A 20,628-nucleotide genomic window follows, 5' to 3' on the forward strand; every position below is an offset into this window, starting at 1 on the left:
CCTCTCCCAGTTTGTGCCGAGATGCTCCTGAGCTCGTGGGCAGCAGGAGCTGGTACTGACCCTGAATTCCTCAACCAACATTTTTTTAACTTCGCCCTCTCCCCTGAATTTTTGTTTTCCTCCTTTGTTTGACGGGAGATTCACATCCTGCTCCCGGTGTCAGCGCGGTGACAGCCCCACACTGGCAGGCTGGTTCGAGGTGCCTTTAGGTACCAAAGGGCTCTGTAGGAATTTGCCTGCACGCCTTTCAGTGCAGGATCAAAGCCTGAGATGTTCAGAAAAGGGCTGCGTTAAAAAGACCCAACATAGCTATTTTTAATGATAATTATCTACACAATCATAAATATATGCACACATGCGTGCGCGTACACACAAATAGAGACTCATTAAATAGTCTCTTTTTGCAGACCACAGGATTTTGGGGTTTGTTTTCTTATTATCTTGAAGATGTTTCTTTTTTTTTTTTTTTCCAAGTGTTTTGTGGTTTGGCTGTTTTTTTTTTTCTTTTTTCCTTTGTGTTATAAAATATAAAGTAGCCTGAACGTGGCTTGTGAAAAATTGTCCCAATATCTTTGCACTGGGTGTTACGTTGCATTTCTCAAAGGAAGAAAAATAAGACTGAGAACACAGCGAGTTCTGAGGGTCTGATTCTGCTCTTATTGTAGCTAATAGCAAAATGCCCATAAACTGCCTCAGCACTCAGGGAATTTTTATTTATTTATTTAGACTTCTCACATATCTTTAAATGATAATTTGTCAGACAAAACAGAAAAAGTGACTATGAGCAGTGACAGAGACTTAGTCTATGTTTCTTTTCAAACCTTAGAGAATCCTGAATAACCTCCGTTTTGTTAAAGGCTATTTAAACTATTAAAAAAATGTGAAAATATCTGCTGTGAAATCTCACTGAATCGAAGCTTGCATTTAAATACTGTAGATTGGATTGCTTCTAAAATATGTATTCAGAACTTTTTTTTTTTTTGGCCCCTTGAGATCAAGCAATTATGTGGAATTAGAAAAATCATATTATTCACTTACTTATTAGTAGTCTAAGCACAAACTGTATTGTCAGTTTTCTGCCTTTGGCTTTCTGTGCCCTTAATGTTCACACAAGTATCGTAGCCAGAATTATCGGCAGCTAGAGCCAAAATTGCTTTAAAAAGGCATGAGAACTGGTAATGACACATTGTTAGCAGTTAACAGGTGGTCGTTTCATTGTCCAGTTTGACTGCAGAGCACAAAGATATGTGCAATATCTGCAAGTGTATTTATAAAGTTCTTGCAAAGTTTAACGATTTTATAATTTTATAGTGCTTTTACGTTATTGACTATTGCCAGTGCCAAATCCAAACAAAGGAGATTTTTTTAATGATGCTTTACAACTCCTCCAGTTTAACAAAGAAGATGAGCAACTGATGTGTTAGCAGCCCACCCCCTCCCGCTTTGATAACCTTTAATGAAATATTCAGATTTTTTTGTATTTACCTTACCTACATTGTAGGGGTTGCAAAAATATCCTTGATACTGTTGCATCATTGCTTTTTTCTTTCTTTTTTTTTTTTTTTTTTGCAGCACGAGTATATAAAGGACAGGTACCAAAGCATTTCAGTAATTTACTCTTTAATTTAAAACTGGGGAGACTGTCCCTAGAGACTTAGTAGCAGGAATTTGGTTTTTATGTCTAATCCTAATTGCTTCTGCTTGCACTACAAGGACAAATGGTAATTCTCTGTTATGCTTTTTGAGCTGTAGACACTGCTTTCATTGAAAATTGGGCTCAAACTGCCAGGCTCAATTTCCAAAGTTCAGAGAGTGGCTGTTCTCTTGGTCATGCAGCTTTTCAGTGGCTTCTCATCCAGTTTGGTTTCAACTCATATTCTAATTGAAGTTTTCTTGAGCTAAGAAGAAACCAAGAATGGCCTTGGGGAGTGTTACCAAAATATGTAAAACTGTGATCTTGTTCTCAAATACATGGAAAGAGATGACTTTTTATTTTATGATGTCAGCTATTTCACTGATATAATTTCTGCAGCTGATGCTGGTCAGAAGTAACATGATTTTCACCTCAGCAACCTCCTCCATTAGAAGAAAGGTGCATATTTTGCAAGAAAATTGACTTGCAGCACCCTTCTTTTAATGCAAAGTGTTCTAAACAGATAATTTTAAAAATTAGTGTCAAACTTCATAATTTCCAAGTAATTTAGTCACCATTCAGACCATAGGGCTACTTTGGTGGGGTTTTTTTGTTTTGTTTTGGTTTGGTTTGGTTTTTTTTTTTAGTAACGTTGCCAAAAAACCCCTCCTAATTAGTACCAATTATAATTGGGTTCACGGGTAGATGGTCTGCCACGTTAATTTTAAACCCCAGGGAACCAGGCACCTGGGTTACTCTGCAAGTAGAGATGCTGTTGTGGTGTATGGGAAGTAGGGAAAGAATCTGGGATGTAGGGAAAGGGTCTGTGCACCATCAGGTTCCCAGGAATTGTTCTTCTCTCCAAACCCCAAGGGGCCTTGCTGTGTGTGTGCCACACGAGCTGTCAGGACAGTTGTGTTTTGGGCAGTGAAACCAAGTGGATTCTCTCAGCTAAACTCTGCCCTCCTTTTCCTGCCCATGCACCCATCTCGTGGTTTGTACCCTGGGCCATTTGTGGCCATCCTCTGGGAATTCTGTCCCCCAGGAGTGAGCTGTTTGCAAGAGCCTGGGCTGGAGTTGCTATTGATTGTCGGAGGGGATCAATTCCCTTCCTGCTCCCCCTCTCCAGGATGGAAACAAACAGCTCTGCAGTAGGAAGAGTGCCCTTTGGCTACCGTATCAATCTGAGGGCTGCTCTTGTCAAAATGCACAATCACAAGCTTGATAATGCAATCCATTCCCAAAGCACTATATTTCCAACCTGTTCTCCATCATTTCCTTATGGCGTCACATTTACTCAGTTCATCACATTCTTATTAATATTTTAGGTTTCCTTGAAAGTGATGGAATTCTATTTTTATTACAAAAGCAACAAGAATAAATACTAATTGTTGTCAGTTATTTCCTTATGTAGTGGGAACAGTAATCTGTTCCTCAGCTTTAGGTTGCCAAAACAAAATAATGAAATATTTTAGACATTTAAAAAAAAATCTGTGATATTAGATAAATGCAATTTGATCTCCTTGTTTGCCACATAAAAGCTGGAACTGCCTGAATTGATAAGATTGAATTGCATTATTTTTATTGTTTCTACTCGCATATTTTTTCCTTATCTTCAAGAACACTTTACTTGAAACCCGGCGGTTAGTCATGCAGCCTTGGAAAATCTCCTCCATGTTTGAATTCTAGCTGGAGGTGCCACAACTACACCATTAAAAATTTTAAAAAATATAGATATGTGTGAAAAGGAACATCTTGGTGAGTTGTGGCAGGGTTATTGCTATTCATGGTCATTTCAGTGTCTCATTAAGAGTAGTTGGAGACCCCAGGCGTCATTGTGCCAGACACAATGTGATACCAAAGTAAGACAATTCCAGCTCTCAGCCCCAATAAGGACAAGTTGCAACAGGTGGAAAAAAGTGGACAGAGGCAGGGGGTGGAAGGAAAATTGACAGCAAAGCCAACATGTCATGCATATTAAACAGCAGGCTTGGGATTCCTTTCTGCTCTCCATAAGGATCAGGGTCTTAGCCCCAGCACCCTGGCCACCAGCCAACTCAAATAATGATACTTTCCTTACCTAAATTCCTCTTGGACTCTCAACAGGGAGTGATCGGTCTTTTAGTCTGAAAGGGTGATGCTTTGCCCTTGGGATGCCACAGCCTTTGCACACTTCCCTAGGGAATGGCCTTGTGGCAGTGTCTGGGAATATACCTCCTAGCATCTTTTAAATCAAGGGGAAAAAAAATACCAAAGCCTCTGGATCTTAATTTCAATTTGCCTTCATAGGTATTTGCTACAAAGTCATCTGAGCATTGAATTCTGCTTTAGTTTCTTAAAAGTCAAATTCAGAAGCTTATAGTCCTTAGGACTGAAACATGGACCATGTGCTTTAAAATTGCCCAAAATTGCTTTTCTTTTTTCATTCACTTTTCTTCAGACTGCTGAATTCTGAAACTTGAGCATAGTATGTATTGATCCCTAAGTAATTACTAAATTACTAAAGCATTACTAGAGGAATCTTTGTGAAGGCAGTTTGTTAGATAACTAAGTCTGTACAATGAGTTTTAGGGGAAAAAACAGCAGCAGAAACACACTCTGGTTATTTAATGGACATGGTGGAAGAAATGGGGAATTTGGTGGAGCTTGAAAACTTCCTATCTCCACATGCTCCACTTGGTCTTTCTCTGGCTGGATCTTCCTCCAAGGACTTGTTTGCAGGTTTAAATTTTCTCCCTGCACAGGACTGGGGATTTCTGTGGCAAAGACCTCCTGTGTGAGGCTGTTGTTTCTCTGACGGGGGAAAGGATAGGCACCAGGACATGAACACATGGATTTGCATGGTTTTGGCTGTGTAATAACAGAAGAGGGGAAAGAAAGCCAGAAATTTATTTATTGAAAACATCATTACACCTCCTAGAAGAAGACACCGTAATTACAGGCAGTGCTGACAGGAGCCTGTGGGAGTTTTCTGTTTTCCTCTCTAACACTTGAAGGGGATGGAAGGTTGGGAGACCATATCTTGGGATGTAGAGAGGGGTTCTACTGGGCCAGCCAAGCTTACCAAGGGCTGGATTCTGTGGTAGCTTATGTAGTCCCTCATCCACACAGGGTCACCTCTTTAAAAACGGGGTTCATTAACAGGGCACTGGTGGAGTCACCATCCCTGGAAGTGATCCAAAAAGGTGTGGTGGATATGACCCTTGAGGACATGGTTTGGTGGTGACCATGATGGTGGCCCTGGGCTGACAGTTGGACTTGATGATCTTGGAGGTCTTTTCCAACCTTCTTGATTCTAATTAGAGCCACAGAAGTTGGAAATCACTCAATTTCTTTGTTATTTCTGATGAGGTCTGAATTCTTTCCCCTTCCTGGCCCATTTATTTCAGTTAAATGTGAAGTTCAAAGCCAAATGATGTTATTTAGGGACTATTATTATATTACAATGTTAACGTTATGTATAGGTCAGTTTTATTACTTTTAATAAAGCCAAGAAACATAAAGCAATAATGTATATTAGTGCAGCATTACCAATGGCAACAATTAAAACAGAAAGCAAAATGAAAACTAGCTGCAAATATGCAGATTCCTACTGCAATGTTAATTTTGTCACTCTGCATCTTGTATGTTTGTGGCATTTATTTTTATTGCATCAACAGGAATGCACTCAGCTTCAGGCACTAAAAAAAAGCAGGAAAAGAAAATGCAACATGCTGGGTTTGCAGAGTGGAATCACTCATCTGGACTACAGGGACTAAACATTTTTTTACATATTTGTAGTCTTATGTTTCTCTGCTACATTAAGTATAGGTATGCTGTCTTCCTAAAGCTTAGGAAAATACTGATTCAGCAACAAAGAAGTAATAATATTGGCATGTGGGAAACAAAACATGCCAAATTGAGAAACAAATTGTGTCACTTCTACTGATAATAGAAGATTATGTTGCACTCAAAATCACAACTGGCTGTGACTAGTCCTAAAAAAATTACTTTTTTTTTCTGAATTTGAATATCCTGTTTCCATCAATTATAATATAATGTTTCCTTAATTCTTTGTTTTATTTCTACTTCACTCTCCAAAATCCTTCCAGAGTTTACTATTTGGGCTGAAAAAGCATATTTTTAAATTGGGCATATCCAACTTCCATATAAACATTTGGCAGGGAAACCCATGCATGTTCACTTAATTCATTTTTATTGAACCAAGTCCAGATTTTTAGCCAGGATAAAGTTAGATATTAATCATATCTGAGCAGGATCATTAAATTTTCCTTTACCTAGTAGAACAGCAGGGTCATTATAGAACCATGAGAAGTTAGCTCACTTATTAATCTTTACAATTACATAAAAGTGATCATTTTTATAGTATTTAAGAGTAGCTCTAACCCATTATGTGAAGAGTATGTGGGAATATTACAATATAATATAATGTATTATTATAGATGTGACCTGTGACTCATTGGTCTGCTCACTGACACACAACTCCCTGGAAAAGTTATCTGTTTGAGCTTGGATAATCTTTAATTGTTTCACAGTCCTCGTGCTCATTTATGGGGCATACTAGTAAATAGAGAGCTAGTCACTGAGTTATTAATTACCTCATTATTACTTAATTATCACCATTGCATACTTCATTTTTATGGGGAATTATATAATAAAAGAAGGTATTTTATGCTGCCCACCACAGTTAAGTATGAATGACAGCGATAGCTAATGTAGGATTGAGTTAGTTAAAGAAAATCAATCAGAAATCCTCGCTATAGATTACTATCCTGTTTCTTCTGCCTTTTCCAGCTAGCACTTCTCATCCTTGACTTTGAAACCCAACAGTTTAAACTCGGTTCTTGTTTCAGTGGACTAATCCCCTTTCATAAATCATGTTCAAGTGCTGAAATAATTTGCACATCGTTTAAAGAGTATTTGCTTTGAAACATTCACCTCAAGCCCTTTTGTATATCCTTTCTCTCTAAAGATTTGTAGTATTTGTTTTGTTCTCTGAGGTATAAAAGACCTGGGTAAACTTTATTCCTGTTGTTTCAAGATTAGTGAAACAAAATGCATATTTATTCAACTGGGACTGAAAGGAGCTTTAGTAAAGACGATCATACATACGACCCAGGGGAATGTTATAATACAAAATGTCTGTCTTAAAATCTCTTCAGGTTTGTTCAAAACACTATTGAAGGACTTAAGTTTAAAGAAAGAAAAGGAAAAGGTTACAAATCCATATTTCTTTTTTTGTTCCAAAGAAGAGAGAGACACCATGTATTTTTCTTAACAAAATAAACTCCTGCATGTGCACTCTAGATGGATTTGATATGGAGGCAAGTAGAGACTGGGTATCATGATTGTTTTAACTCTTTTCTTACTGAACCTCAGATACTGACAATGCCCTTAAGACAACTACTTTTTGGAAAAATTGCAATGTTGGTTTTGTTGGTTTTTTTTTTCAGACATACACTTGCTTCAGAAAAAGCAATCACAAAGAAATCGTGACGTTTTAGGCATTATTGGAGCCAAGCAGTTGGGTTTTTTTCCATGCACTAAAACTGAGGCAGACTTCTGCAATGAGGAATCTACTCTGATTCTGCCACTTCCAAGCCTAACTACCCAACATGTCTTCCACTGCTTTGGTCTCTTAGTTCCATAACCAGTAGATCTTCCCATACACTTAGTAGCAAAACTAAGGTTTGATGTAGATTGCACAAAATGACACAATTTTTATAGTTGAAAGCAGACAGCTACCTCTGCTCGACCTTCCATCACCATGTGTCAGTAGATCTCCAGTTTTTGCATCTCCATAACTTTTCCTCCACAGGGAAGGAATAAGAGGCTGACAACAGATAACACCTAAATAGATGGAGGCGTTCTCACTGCAACAGGGAATATTTTAGACTCCAGTCTTTGGAGGGAGGTCAGAACTAGAGCAAGTGAGCAGGACTTGCTGAACTTTGTTATTCAGGAAGAGCCAGTCCAGTCTATCACTCCTTTCAGCATAATTTTGAACCTTTCATGGTATTATTGAAATAAGTACCCCTATTGGAAGGTTGTAGCCAGAAAAATTATTTTCACACTATACTGTATGCTGAGGTTTCACTATTATTTCTAACTAATCTAGATGCAATCCTCATGGTGTTTTGGGAGGAATGTGACAGAAATAAGGAGGTTTTTAGGTTATAAAAGTCTAAATTAAGCTCAGTTAGAGAGACTGTACGTCAGGCTCTAGACAGGAATACCTACTTTCCAGACTCACCTTTTTCCCTGTGGTGAAATCACTTCTATATTTGGGCCTTCTAGCTAGAAGGATATTTTAATTTAAATTGTGACAGCCAATCCCAAATATTTAAACACCAACTTAATGGTACTCTCTCCTGGACAGGGAATATTAGTGGAATTAAAAAGGAATGTATTTTATAGGGTCTCCTCTTTGCTCCACCAGCTGCCTGCTGACGAGCCGGGTAAACAGATCCTGCCTCTGAAAGCTGAAGGGTGGAACGTCACTGAAGGGTTAAATGCTGTATTGTTTCTCAATTAAGTAAAAGGTTCCAACTAGCTGGCTTTAAATATTGATGCTGAAGAGAGAGCTATGACATATGAGCAGCTCCCCTCACCACCGAGGATATTTGGCTCCATTTAATTAATTCCATTGGCCATTGTCTTAAGTGCGCCCAGGATTCACCCAAGAGGAATTCACTTGCGTTGCTGTTATTGAAAAGTGTAACACAGCATTATCTGCCTCAGACAGACTTTTTGTAGCATTGAATCAATTCCCCAGCTCTTGAAAACAACTACCTCATTTGATTCCTTTCATAATTAATGAAATTCAGTAGTAATGCTTTTGCCCCTCAGCTCAGGCTGGAAAAATGTTCCAAAACTTCAGTTTTTAATCTGAAAGCACTCTAATTTTCAGCCTAAATGGACTTGTGGTGCAATTGTGTTCTTGTGGCAACATTTAGCCTGCTCCTCATTTTCAGCAGTTCTGCCTCAGGTGTACCACCCCTTGCTTGGGCTGATAACTAGGCCAGCCAAGATTTTGTAGTCTTCCCTACGACAGGGGGCTGCTTTTCTTTTTTTTTTGATCATCTCAAATAACTCTTTTCTGAATCTCTTTCCCTTTCAGTCAGTGTTTTTTGCACTGATAACCAAGTTTAGGCCTTCCCACTGACTTGGAAAGCAGAATTCAGTCTCCCATGTGGAAATGGTTCACCTGATACAGCGTAGAGATTGTATTTATCTCTTTCATAGCCACTTTTTTAGACATTAAAAGTAAACAACTAGGACAGGTAGATTTTGCTGTCCTTTAATCTCTTGCATCCAGTGCATTTATTATGAAAACTGAGGAGCAAACCTGCCTTAAGCCTTTTCATAGCATATAAAATATGTTCCTACATTTGATAACAGATTTTGTATTAATTTTTAAGGCGTTCAATTTAAACAAAGAAGTAACATTCTTATACAACTGAGCAACTCTTTGCAAATGACACATTTAAAATACACAAAATTAAAACATTTAAAAATACTCCAGTGCTAATACATTTGAAAGAAAGCCCTTTGGAGACAAAAAAGGATTATAATGGAATTATCCTGAAATTCATGAAGTCATTTTGTACAGAACACACAAATAATTTTAAAAGCATACAGGTGTACTTCTCCCTGCTAGAGAAAGCTTTACAGTTGGTATATTTTGCGATGACATAGTGACAGTACATTTTATAGTTACTTTTGCTGAGGAAGGTTATTCTTCAGTCCAAGGATTCAGGGCCCAAGGAAAGGTCGCCAGATGTGGGCAGGGCAGAGCAGGAGGGCAGCCAGATGCACGTTGGACCATTTGCCATTTAGCAGAATTTGGGGCACAAACTTATAAATCAGGGAAAGAGCCTTTGTCTTGCTGAGTAGCCATAATGAAAAACTTAATTCAAGGGGCAGGAACTCATGCTTTGATCCACATCACTTCATGCTCACTCTTTTTAGGACAGACTGGTTGTGACCTATTAAGAAAAGGCCTTTTAAAAAAATTTTTCTCAGGAATTAACTGGCTCCCGAGCAGCACAGGTTTTCCCTTGAGAATTGATACTGGAAGAGCCAGAAAGGTGACTAAAAATTAAGCAGTGCAGGTGATGACCTCAAGATCACTTTTGACTGTCTTCTATCTAAGCCATAGATAACTCAGTTAGGCCAAACTCTTTGTCTCATTTCTATGGTTTCCTAGAAGTTCAGAAGTTCCTGCAAAGATAATCTTTGTATATATAGCTATTTGTGTGAAAACACATGTAATAACCTCTTCCTTTCCATTTAAAATTAAAGATGATAATTTTAGGGTGTTATAATGCTCCTACATCCTTTCTTCTTTTGAAAGTATTTCAGTTGATGTGTTAGAATGAAAATCAAAAGATAACACTAAAAATTAATGAATAAATAATGAAAACACTGTAACACCTGGATTATTATACTGTGTTATCTGAAGATCACTCAATATGATGGATCAAGGGTAGAACTGATATTAAGGCACAATTACAAGCAGTGTAATACTTGATTTATTGTTTTAACTTTGCTCTTAATGCAAAACACACAGTCATTTTTGAACTGACATTTGATGTCTGGTTTAAAATATCTTTTGTTTTGGCATCTGATGGTTTGAATTTGGGGTTCAACTATGAGAAAAGCAAATTTTTTCTATTTTCACAGGTAGCTGAAGGGATGGAGGCAGAATAAAAGGTGAGGGAGAGACCTAAGGAAAGAGGATGATTGAAACATGGGGATAGGGAAAGAAAGGATCCTGAAACACCATAGTTTGCTGCATCTTTTGTCCGAATTTGGTTTCTTTTGGGGTACTGTAACAGATATTGCCTGCTGAGTGAGAAACAGTGGCAGGCAAGGCAGAGCAGCAGTCTCATCTTTTCTAATAGAGTTTTTTAAAAAAATGTTTGTATTTGGAGAATGTGAGAATGGAGAGGATCCATTAGAATTATACTTTCTGTTATCAATAATCCACAAGGAGAATGCTGTTTGAAAGCAAGTTTTTTAACTGGTGAGTTGTAACCCAGAAAGCTAAGTTAGCAGAATTCACCTTTTCCAAACAATTGTTTATTTGGAATTAATTTGTAGCTGTCCCTACTCAAGTTACAGGTCATTCACAGTAATAAAGCTTTCTAATTCTGTGACAGAATATTCATAATGTCTTTAAAATACTCAGCTGGATAATGGTCCCCAGGATCTGGACAGCAAGACTTCAAAAGGCAGAGTCCTCTGATCTCCAGTTTCCTTATTCTCTCTAAGCTTGGAAGGTTTCAGCTATCAAGTTTTATTGGTTGATAGTCTAATTGCATTTGTATTATCTTTCCTCTTAATATTATTTTCTTTTCTCTGTATTGGATTTCATCCAAATATTACTGTGACCATGAAGCAGTTTTCTGAAACGTTTTGTTTTTGCTTTGATGCTTAACTGCTTTACACGTGAATGCTGCAATAAGGTGCAGGTTTCTGATAATAGTTTTCCTTCTGTGTGGAAAAGTTTCCACAACGTCCTGTACTTTGCTTATATTTGATACGGCCCTTCAGTTTGAGGCTTTTCATGGACAAGATAAGGTTTGGTTAAACATCTGAACTTTTGAATGTTTATCTGAACTAGATTCGACCCCTAAATTTGTCCATCATTAGTTATTTTGCTTTTCTTTTTTGAGGCTAAATTATGCTATTAAATATGTTCTAAAGTAGGTTAAGCCCCTGCACAGTTTGTCAGCTGGAACATTAATTTTAAAGCTGAAACAGTCTTCTATTGGCTCTTTTTAACATTTTGTCTGAATTTTGACCATGGCTGGTCAAACAGAGAGTCAGTGCACCCATGAAAACCCCACAAGTAGCTGATTGAAGTGTCTCAGAGTTGTTGTGATGGCTGGCCTGATTTTATTTCAGGAAAACAGCCTGATAATTAGCAACTATTTGCCTGCTCAAGCAGCTTGTTGCAGTGCAGCTGTTCTGGAGACTAGATAAAGTACTAAATGTCACCACATGCCCAGCAGTATCTCTGGAGTGACCCTCTCTGAGCCCCTGCACAAGGGCCAGGCAGACTTGGGGTCCCAGCCACAGAATACATGGCTACAGAAACCAGCAGCTCCTCTCTGGACTTCCCTTTTCCTCCTGTAATTCCCCTGTCTCAGTCCAGCAGGAGGATGACCCACAGCACATCTCACAAGGCACCTTCTCCACTCACAGCCTCTGTAAGGTAGCCTTTACCAAAAAAACCCCTGTATCCTCACCAAAAAAAAAAAAAAAAACCAAAAAAAAACCATAGCCTGCTTTTTGTCCTCTTTTGGGGTTTGTTTATTTTACTCAGGTCCTAAATCACATTTAGGGAAGCTTTTCCAGTGTTCTCACATGGACAATACCTGAGCAAAGAGCTGCAACTCCTTAAAAATCTGAAGATCAGTTGTGTTTCAGCAAATGGAAATAATTCTGTTTAAAAATAAAACTTAGTTGATGGCATGAGAGGGACTGTCTAAGGTTTATATTCATGTGAACATAGCTATTCTTAGCAGAATTTTCACTTGAGGTAAGAAGTAAAAGGAGTTCTGAAATCTGACGTGCTCCTTTTACAAATGAGCTCATGGGTGATCTTTTGTTGTTGTTCTTACTCTAATGATATAATTGAGGTAGGGATAATTTGATAAGGTATAGTTGACAGAGTACAGCAAATGGATTTCAGATCTCTGGCTAGATATTTTTTGATTACTTTAACGATAATGGGTGTGCCTTTTTCCTTCATAAGCTGCCATATCTACAGTCACTGAAAAGTACTAAACTTGCTGTTTAAAAGAGAAAAATGTGCTGGAACTTGTGGTTTGAAACAGCAAATATAGAGCTGAATGTCACTACTGTTTCTTATTGGAAATAAACAGTTTTAGCATGTTGGTTTCATAACTGAGGCACTGTGAATTAATTCTGTCCTTTATTGTATAAGAAACACTAGCAGTTCATTGTGGGTCAAAAAATATAGGGTTATGAGTATAATCAGAGACTGAGTACAATGGGAATATAATTAAATATTAAAATAATTTACTTCTACAATTTAGAAGAATGAAGCATAATTGATAAAAGTTTCAAGAAAAAGGAAATTCTTTGGTAGGATATTCTTTCTGGAAGGGTCCCAAAAGACTGGATCTGAATTAGAGGCTGAACACAGTATCCAAGCACATGTCAAAATTTCAATATATGAAACATTTGTATAATTCTTAACAAGGCTGATATAAATACAAGACTCCCTTGCTCTCTGCAGATAATTAATTTGCTTCCAAACGCATAAAACAGAGTTATATGTAGGTTTTTAAGGCAAAATTTCCACATGGTTGCTAGCACCCAGCCCCCCAAATGGATTTTCTATTGGTGTAAATCTGTCCAGTGCTCCTGGTAGAATATGGAATGTAATACCATTTTCTTGTCCTTTTGCCTGAGCTTTTTAGTGGAAGTGATGACTATTCATAATATTTGCAAAAGGTTGAAAAGGTTTTTTTCAGATTAACTCAGGAGGCAAGTTTAAAGACTTGAAAGTTATTTGCATATATTTCACAATGGAAGAAAGCAAACAGAACTCCATATTCTATAAGCTCCTGAATGCATTATTTATTGTAAATTACTTGTCCAACTTAATCTGGAAATATTCTACAGTATCTTGATCTGTCTTCCTCAACCTCCAATAGGATTCCTTTTTTGTTTTGGGAAGTCTTCTTAAATAATATTTTATACAATATATGTCAGCTTCAAAAGTCATTAACTCAAATATTGCAGGTTTTTTTTTTTCTCAGTAACTGTCATATTTTATGAGTGGGATAAGCCTCTTTGCAAACTCGATTCACCCAGTTAGGTGAGGGCAAGGACCACTCTCCAATTCCTATGTGTTAAACCATCCATTGAGTATTCTCCTGGGAATATTTTTGCAAAGAGGCTGTGTCAAGAGTCCTAATCCCTGAGATGAGCTTGGGCAGACCAGTTTCCTCTCTCAAGTACACTGTGCTCTCTCTTAAATCCTAGATACTCTGACTTTTGTGTGCTGTAGCAAATTTCATCCAAGTCCCACATGTTTTACATTAGATGAACATAAACTGGTCATACTGTATGAATAAAATTAATTCATTGATTTCTGGCATTGTGGTTTTTATATACGAGTTAAGTTTGTATGACAGTGTTTCTAATATTGTGACAATACCAAAAAGAATTGTGGAAAGAAAGGCTTGGCAAGTCCTGGGTGATCTAGTCCAGTCTCTCCTGTCACAAGGTACAGTGTTCTGTGTCCTCATACATAAATTTATTAAGCTGCATCTTAAATTCTTTTAGTTTTATTTGCCACCACTTCTTTAAAAGGGTGGTTTAGAACTTCATATTATGGCCAGTTTATACTCATCTATTCTCATGCCAACATTGTTCTTCAGTTAAAACAGCTCTTCTCCCTCCCTGCTGTACTCTTCTCTTCTCCTGCTCCTTTTCCCACCCCCACCAGCAAATTCATAGAGAACAATCCCAGCTCTTCCCAGCCATTTTCCAGCTGGCCAAACATGCCAAGCTCCCTGTCTTCTTCCAAAATCTCAGCAACCTCTTTCTCCTGGTGCTTCTCACTGCTGCTGCCTGCACCTCTTCTGCCAGGAATTTCCACCTCACATATGTGTCCATGGTTATACACTCATGAGAGAGGATTATTTTTTTATTAATTAAAGTTAAATATTTTGGATTTGTTGGTCAGGTACTGGAACAGGCTGCCCAGGGTAGTGGTTGAGTCATGATCCCTGGAAATATTGAAAAGATGTGTAGATGTGGCACTTCAAGGCATGGGTTGGTGGTGGGCTTGGAAGTGCTGAGGAGGAGTTGGGCTTGATGGTCTTAGAGGTGTTTTCCAACCTTCATGACTCCATGATTCCATAATTCCAATCCTTCTCTAACCATGCTGTGAATAGTTCTAATCTGGTTATTCCAGTTTCCTCTCTCAAAGTCACCAAGTTTTTTACCTGATATCCCAAATTCTTGTCTCATCTGATGATGCTTCCAGCCTTGTGTCAACAAGCAATTTTTTGAATGTTTCTACTTTTCCTGCTGAAGTCTTTAATGAAAACTCAAAGACCAGTTCCAAGAATATTTCAGGACTTCTACTGGTAACTTCCCTGCAATACAGTAGTTCTTTCAACAAAGCTCATTTTAATACCTTATTTAATCACTTCACAGTTATTGTTTTAGTTCTCTACATCTTCACTATTTAACTAATCATTTCCTATTTGGCGTCATATCAAATGCACAACTGAAATCCAGATAGATTTGGCCTGTTACAATTTCATTTTCTAAAAAACATTATTTATTTTATTAAAGAAAGGTATCTGTATGATCTGTGTTTATAAATCCAATATATACTCAGAAATATTGCTTACATTTCTAAACATTTATGGTGCAAATACCATTAAGAAAATCTGTGTGGGGAGTGGCATTTTTATTTTACAATGTAAGTGTGTAGTGATGTTTAACACGCTATTAATTTATTTCCATTTATTATTAGAGGGGGACAATTTTTTTTTATTTTCTAAGCATAAGAGCATGATGCAAAATATGAATTATACAGCCATTTTATTGAATCTTTACTGCTAATGCACGCAAATTTCACAAAGTGTAATGACACTACTGAGCACTTAAGTTGTTAGGCTGTCATATTACAGAAAAATTATTTGTGCTATATAATCACTGTTTTCTTTTTCCTATTGTTTATTTCTGAGCTTACTTCATAAACATCTGTAAATGTAGATATACTTGCTGTGGCAAATATCTATTATTGCGCCATAAACCTGAATGACTTCGCGTCCTTTGATGCCAAATCAAACAAAATCTTCTGAGCCTCTCCTGGAAGGTGATACCCATTCTGATGCTGCACATTTTGAGTCTATGCTCTGTAGTTATAAAATCTGTAATTTTGAAGCTTATAAGAATAATGATCAGAGGCAATGCCCAATTCCTGATTTTTTTTCCCCTCATTTGTTTTTCTAATGCCTTTAAAGCTGACTGTGTACCTGTCTCTCATTCTACTCTTTCACCAAAAAAAAAAAAAAAAAGTAACTGTAGTGTGTATAATTCAGAAGCATGCCCAGGGATTTCACTAAGGGATAAAATGGGATGACTGGCAAAAGTCCTTAACTCAATAAGGAAGGTGAGGTGAATTCTTTATCCTTAGAGAGCAGATTTTATTGGCTGCATCTCAGAGCATCACAAAGAAAAGGAAGGAAGAAGGACTTGGGTTTGTCACTTCCAAAACTCTGGTGCTGGTTTTCAACTGTCTATTTTTACAGGCAATGATGCATGCTGCTCCTTCCTTAAAGGACTAACAGTAGTTTCACATCTGCTGCAGACCAAAAAAAATTAATGAAATGTTGAATTCTCAATTCCAGTGGTATCTAATAAAACTTGAAGTCATGAGTCAATATATTCAATTACAATGTAGTTTAGAATGTAAGCATAATCATACACCTCTGCATATTAAGATATGTTTCTCAGAAATATAAGACACTCAGCAATTAAACATCCCCATTACTTGAAATTAATTAATTAACTAATTAATTCCTTCCAATTAATATTTTCACACATATGTGGTAGCACTGCTGTTAGACTGGCACTTTCTCCAAAGTCATGGAGACCTATTCCTGCCTCCCTCTTTTGCCATCTCAGCTTTGTTTCAGTCCTGCAAGGTGCTGCTGAGGACTCTGGTTATGAGTCTGTAAAGGACTTTAGAAAATTATTATTTTAAGACATCAGACATGAGAGTTAAGCACAAGGATCTGTTCATATGTGTTTTAAGAAAGTTGCAGCTAGGATTTTGATCAGTGTATTCTGTATTTTGAATGGTGAAGCCTGTTGTTTTTAGTATTCCTCGGGAAATAATTACTTTAACTCCATTTATGGGTTTTATCATTATACTACAACTCATCTATTTCTAAGAACTTCACCAAATTATAATGTCTTTGAAGAGTACCAAAAAATATGGATGGCCAGACTAATTGTTGGGTTTTTTTTTTTCCTGGAGATCAAGGCTAATGGAAGAGAAGGTAGGAATGCAATGGTATTTAAATCTCTTAACCCTTTATCCATTCCCACTGCTGCTCTTCATTCTGCTCTTCCCATCCAAATGAATTACATACGGTAATTTTGGGTGTTATAATAAACAGATAGGCATCATAATAATGTATTTCAGTTAGGAAGAGGTACTTGAAAGAAATTGGTTTTGCAATACACATGATGTGAGACAATCAATAGTGCTTTAGTCTGACAAGCACTGTCAATATCCATTGTCACAGTTCAGAAAGTCATTAATGGATAGTTCTTCAAAAACCAATGCTTTCAACACGTTGGAAGTGTTCAGATACACTGTACCTGGCAGGAATTAATCATAGGTAAACCCCTGAGATTATGTACAAATGCAGAGTAAATTAAGAGTGAAATAAAAGTCATTGGAAGGAATTTGAGATCATGTTCTAGGGAGTTACAAAGTCTTGCCAATAAAATATGGAGTTTAGGACACATTAAAAAATTTTACACTCTGAATCATCCCGGCTTTGCTCAGAAAATCACACCCAGGCAAAACATTCTGCTGGAAATACATTGTCTAGGTGCACAGTTAAATTCACAGGAAGTAATCTCATAAATATTTTTATCCTGGCCCTGAAGAGTTCAGGGCCTTGCCTACCTCTGTGAGAGGTCACCACACTAAAATCTTGGAGCAAGGCTTTTGTAGCTTCACCCTGCAATTTGTTGGTCACTGCTTAATCCTGATTAAAATATAGTAAATTTATTCTCATTGCATCAATTTATTCTCATTGCATGCTTACAATTCAGGACGTTGAAAGTCAAAAGGTAATTATTCATCTGTACATCTCAAAACTTTCTTTGTTTTCTGTGGAACTGTGTCACTGGGAGGTGTTGCATTCGTTCTTGCTTTCCATGCTTCTGTTATTTATATGCTATTGTTAAGGCTAGATTTGAATAAGGTTTCAGACAATTTTTGCAAGCTAGAAAAGTAAAAGTCAGTGTTAGATCAGTGCTTTTTGGTGGGTTTTTTTTTTTTTTTGGTTGGTTGGTTTTATTTCTGAGCATTTGACATGTTCTTATCCCCTCTAATTCAGCCAATGTTATTACAGTGATATGCAATGATAAGGGCCAAAGATGTATTCTTTCTTTTAGTCCTAAAAATGTGTTTATTTATTTTCTGTACCCAATCTGAATGGCACTTCCCTATTGTGATTAGCTAGTTTGACTTCATACATCTTGAGAATTGAGGAAAAGATCTTGCCATTATTCCATTTGTCCTTTCATACCTTTCCAACCTGTGGAATAAAGCAGGTCTAATAAAGTATCAAAAGTAATCAGAAATGCTTTTCTAGATCTAAGGATTCAACTTACTACCAGCCAAACATGAAAATCAGACAATATTCAGCTTACAGTTTTGGTGATGAGGTGTCCTTGCACACACTTGCACTAGCAGAGAAAATTATTGTTATTTTATACTTCAGTCCTTAAGAGTCTTATTTTTGCTTCTGTATGGAACTGACTTTTCCTTTTTTATGTTGTTTGATATTTGCCAGCCCTCTGTCATGTAGGATACTTCTGGCCAGATCCAGAACCTGAAATTTAAAAAGGAAGGTGTTAAAAAACGTATTAATTGTGCTTTTTGAGTTGTATAACTATTGCAGTTTTTTGGGTTTTGTTTTTAGGGATTTTTTTAATATTTGGTATAGCACAGCCATTTTAATGTGGGGATATGCGAGAAGAATTGTTTGGCAAGAGAAGGAATATTTCTAAGTGAGATCCCAACATGAATATTTCTGCCTAAGCTTGGTTTTGGAACATCCTTTCTAAACCCTTAAATTTCTGTGAGGCTTGGAGTTTTTTGGTTTTTATTTTTTTGGTGACCCACATGTATTTAATAGAATAAAATGAGAAATTCATCAACTGTTGTTTTGAACTTTGTGCCATACAGGAAAATGTGGTACATACAAAGATATCCATGACAATAATTATTCCTACCTCTAGATGTAGTTTTAACACCATAATTGCTGTTTCAGGTATAAAACTTCAAGCTGGGTTAACTGTCTTTCTAAAGAGAGGGATGTTCACCCTGCTGTCCCACCCTTCACAAGACAACCACATGTACTTACTTCGCTGGGAACACCTTAAATAGTTAAAGTGGGCATAAAACACTTCAGAGCCCCCAGAATGGGAAAAATGGCAGGCAGATGGTGGACTTAAAGTTTATTTTCACTCCTGCATCTTTTACATCACTTGGGGAAGCTTCAGGATAAAGCCAACCTAGTTGTGAATTGCTATGGACAGAGTGACACTGAGCAAAAGAGACCCCAAACTAAATACAACTCACTTCACTGTTTCAAAGTACCACTAAGATGCAGAATTAGAAACATCCATTTGTTGTTCTTTTTATAGCACAGCCAAGTGACTTGGAATTTTAGCTTGTCCCTGCCAAGGATTGCTCAATTTTGAGCAAAAAGTCCTTTGCTATAATGTTAAAAAAGCACCAACCATCAATTGAATGCTAATCTTTATGTTCTATGATACATCTCTCCAGGAATGCTACCATTAAAAAATGTGAATTTCAGTTTTCATAAGTGATGGATTATTGTACCAAGCCATGTATTTTCCAGTAAAGTGTCCTTTTATTTGTCCTGTGTGATTACTAGTTTGTGGAAGTATGTGTGGGGTCACTTTAGTGCTGTGGGAAAATGGAACACTCTTCTGTTAAAATCAGTAGTGAAATCAGAAGCAAACTATGCTCTGATCATTGTAGGCATGTGTTTAAATATTGCTTTCCTTAATTGGCTATGTTCTATTTACTTAAAATGAACAATTTGGCAAGTTTTTCTCCCTTGACAACAGCAAAGCATAAACCATTTTATAAGTTTGGCTGTTAAAATCAGATTTGTAATGTAAACCACAATATTCCAGGGCTGTTGCTGCTGCTTAACCAGTTATTTTAGCTTGCCATTGTTTTGTAATTGTGCACCTTTAAATGTTCTGGTTCTGTTTAAAACTAATGCAAAATGCCTTGATAAAAAAAAAAAAAAGACTGATAATAATGATCATACCTTTAATTTTGCTCTCTCTCTTTGCTTGGATCCTCTGTCTGGAGATTGCTGCATTATAGGGGAGGTTCTGCATGGGGAGAGAAGGGAGCATGTCTGCAACTCCAGCTAAATTATCTCTTTAGAGATTCTGTCAAAGGGACAATGGACCAGGCTCCTGCCAATGCACCTTGTGGAGAATATTGCATTTTGGTGGATTGATTGATTGATTAATTGGTTAATTGATTTCCAAGAGAAGATGGAAGGCTGTTCTTTCCTTAGAAAGAGCCCACCCCTCTCTGAGCTGTAGGCCTTTGCCAAGGGAGGCTGCACCATTCTGGCTGCCCCATTAGACTAGTCAGAAATGGGCACAGTGACAGAGCTCAGGACATTGAACAAGAGTCATTCAAGGGTGGCAAGTCTCAGGTGATTTGTTAAAAATCTTTGAAAAACAGCTTTTTCAGGAAAAACTCTAGGAAGGGTCTCCCCATGGCATCTCTGCTGCTTCTGGAACAGGCTGAACTTCTCCTTACTATTTTGATAGCCATCATGGTGCCCTGTAAGCACCTCAGCAGAGAAAAAGTTAAATTTATGCCTTTGAAACCTCCTCCAGGGGATTTTCTGCAGCTGGATTCTATGTCTTTTTGACACAGAGCAGGAATAAATTGCACTCAAATTGTTTCTCAGTTTGGTAAATGCTTAAATATAATAAAATATAATCATTAGGACGGGAATACTTTTCTTTCCATAAATTAATGCGTCTTGCACACATTTCGTGGCACACAGCCATGTTTTCTATAACTGCATTAAATATATATATAATGCTTAATCCATCTTGGCAAGAGAATCCAGTCCTTCTCCAGTGGTGTGACCATCCATCCTCTCTCCTTGCTAGGAGTGCACAGC

The 20,628-nt window shown here is 37.3% G+C and overlaps 1 protein-coding gene across 3 annotated transcripts in view; it reads left to right on the plus strand.

The window, feature by feature from the left end:
- The window catches only part of ARHGAP15 (Rho GTPase activating protein 15), a 320,750-nt gene that overhangs the window by 165,706 nt on the left and 134,416 nt on the right, over nt 1-20,628 (plus strand). The gene's annotated exons all lie outside the window — the stretch shown is intronic.

The sequence above is a fragment of the Passer domesticus genome, chromosome 10 (genome assembly GCF_036417665.1).
Source record: "Passer domesticus isolate bPasDom1 chromosome 10, bPasDom1.hap1, whole genome shotgun sequence".
NCBI classification, from domain to species: Eukaryota; Metazoa; Chordata; class Aves; order Passeriformes; family Passeridae; genus Passer; species Passer domesticus.